This window comes from Tachyglossus aculeatus (genome assembly GCF_015852505.1).
Source record: "Tachyglossus aculeatus isolate mTacAcu1 chromosome 12 unlocalized genomic scaffold, mTacAcu1.pri SUPER_6_unloc_2, whole genome shotgun sequence".
Lineage (NCBI taxonomy): Eukaryota > Metazoa > Chordata > Mammalia > Monotremata > Tachyglossidae > Tachyglossus > Tachyglossus aculeatus.
Window position 1 is genome coordinate 8,566,737 of NW_024044829.1, and position 2,457 is coordinate 8,569,193.

A 2,457-nucleotide genomic window follows, 5' to 3' on the forward strand; every position below is an offset into this window, starting at 1 on the left:
TTCTTTCATCTCCTTCCTAAAATGCTTGCCCTACTGAAGAAAACCATGCATATAAATGTCTTCGAGACTGGTTAAAAAATTACAAATAAAAGGGCAGACTTCAAGAGTAAAAAATGTATGATCAGGCTTGGTTCATGTGAGCGAACTCTAGAGAGCTACAGTGAAGATATAGATGTTTTGTCATTCACTATGTTTCAATATTTTATCATTTCAGGCAAAGTCACGACTTCCAGGGACAGCCTTTGCTGACTTCATGGAAAACCAGAGCAATATTTCAGAATTTATTCACTTGGTACTTTCCCCAAATCCTACGGTGCAGTTTTGGGCTGTTTCTGCTCCTTTATATTGGCATCCTGGTGTGAACTCTGCTAATTCTCCTCACCATTCGGTTCAGACACCTAATCAGTCAGCCAGTGTACTTCTTCCTCAGTTACTTGTCCCTTGTGGATCCCTGCTGCATCTCCACCATCTCCCCTAAACTCATCACTTACTTGATGGTGGAGAGGAAGACCATCCAGCGCTTAGAACAGTGCTCTGCACATAGTAAGTGCTTAACAAACACCAACATTATTATTATTTCCTTCCCCAACTGTATGACCCAGCTTTTTGCTTCTCACTTCTTTGGCGGTGTTGAGATCTTCATCCTGGTGTGGATGGCTTATGATAGCTTCCTGTGCATATGCAAACCACTGCATCATGATCCGGTGGCCTTGTAACAGCATGCCACTTATCGTCTGTGTCAAGGCATTCCTGCATTCAATGGCTTAGTTACTCCTCGCCCTCCAGTTGCCCTTCTGTGGGCCGGATCAGATCGACCACTATTATTGTGATGTGAATCCCTAATTGAAACTCACCTACACCGACACCTACGTTGCAGGCCATGCTCACCTTTGTGGTGTTGCTCATTTCTTACATAGTTATATTAGGTTCCCTAAGAACATGCTCTCCTCACAGTCGGTGCAAGGCCCTGTCCACCTGCGGTTCCCATATCACCATGGTGGTCTTATTCTTTGGGCCCTGCATCTTCATCTACATATGTCCAGCCATCACGTTCAAGGCGGACAAAGTACTTGCTGTGTTTTACACCATAATTGTCGCCATGTTCAACCCTCTCATTTACATGCTGAGAAAGACAGAGATGATAAGTGCCATCAGGAAGGTGTGGTGTATGAGGGTGTTTTGGGGGGAGAAATAGACGTTTTGTTCCTTCTGATTCCCATCTAATGTTCCCATTAATTCTTTCAATCACATTTATTGTGAACTTACTGTGTGCAGAGCACTCTATTAGGCACTTGGGAAGTACAATTCAGCAACAAAGAGAGACATTCCCTGACCAAAACGGGCTTATAGTCTAGAATGTCCTTCAGCATCCTCTAATCTCGTGGGTCACACCAAAGCAGCATGGCTTAATGGCTAGGGCACCAGCCTTTAAGTTAGGAGGACCTGGGTTCCAATTCTGAATCCACCACTTGTCTGCTATGGGACCCTGGACAAGTCACTTAACTTCTCTGAGCCTCAGTCACCTCTTCTGTAAAATGAGGATTAAGATTGTGAGACCCATGAGGGACATGGACTGTGTCCAAACAGATTAGCCTGTATCTGACACAGAGTAAGCACCAAAAAAAAAAAAAAACCTGTCCACTCTCTACAATCTGCAGGTCACGTGCTTTTCATTTTAATCGTTTTAACTTCTGGTCTATCATCCTGGGAAGGGCCATTGCAGGGTTCCCTCGGCTAGTACGGCACTGTACCAAACGGAGATCTTCCCATATTAGCTTTTAGCAACCTAGATAAACAAAGGGTCTCTTAGGGCACCTGCTTTCTTGTCTAGAGACTGAATCATTACTGGAGTTGCCAGAACGGTAACCCAGGGTCATCCCAGTTGACACCAGTGGTCCGGAGGAATCTCAGGGGGCTAGCTTAGTCCTGTAATCTTCCTGACGTTTCCAATGCATTAGACTGGAAGGTTGGGAGAAAGATGAAACAGGAAACACAGATCAACTTATTTTACCTCTCCTTCATCAGCAGCCTCCTTTATTGCCTTTCCTTCTTCTCACTTGCTCGTTCTGAGTCTCATTGTTGATGATATTTGATATTGTTGCTGACTGTCCCAGAATATGAATTTTTAACAAATGTGTCCTTACTTCATGCGTCTATTTCTGAAGAAAAATAGAGCAGAGAACTTTTGTCCCTGAGCAGGTTCAGGAAATTGCCAGGTTCCCAGGTTTCTGACAGCATTCCTGTGGTAGGACTGTAGGAGATTTGTCCTACCCAGAATGCATCATGTACTCTAATTTTGTTTTATTCTCCCAGGCATTTGGTGCAGTGCTCTGCCCACAGGTGCTCAGTAAATGCTAATGATTTACAAGTTCTGTGCAATTGGGCATAGTTGAGAAACTGTCAGTCATTTATTGTGGTATGTAGTAGCCAGGAATGGCTGGTTCAGTTTAAAGTAAT

The 2,457-nt window shown here is 44.0% G+C and overlaps 1 pseudogene; it reads left to right on the plus strand.

Moving 5' to 3' along the window:
- Positions 1 to 253: 253 nt before the first annotated feature.
- On the plus strand, positions 254 to 1,195 carry LOC119921250 (annotated as a pseudogene).
- The last annotated feature ends 1,262 nt before the right edge of the window (positions 1,196 to 2,457 follow it).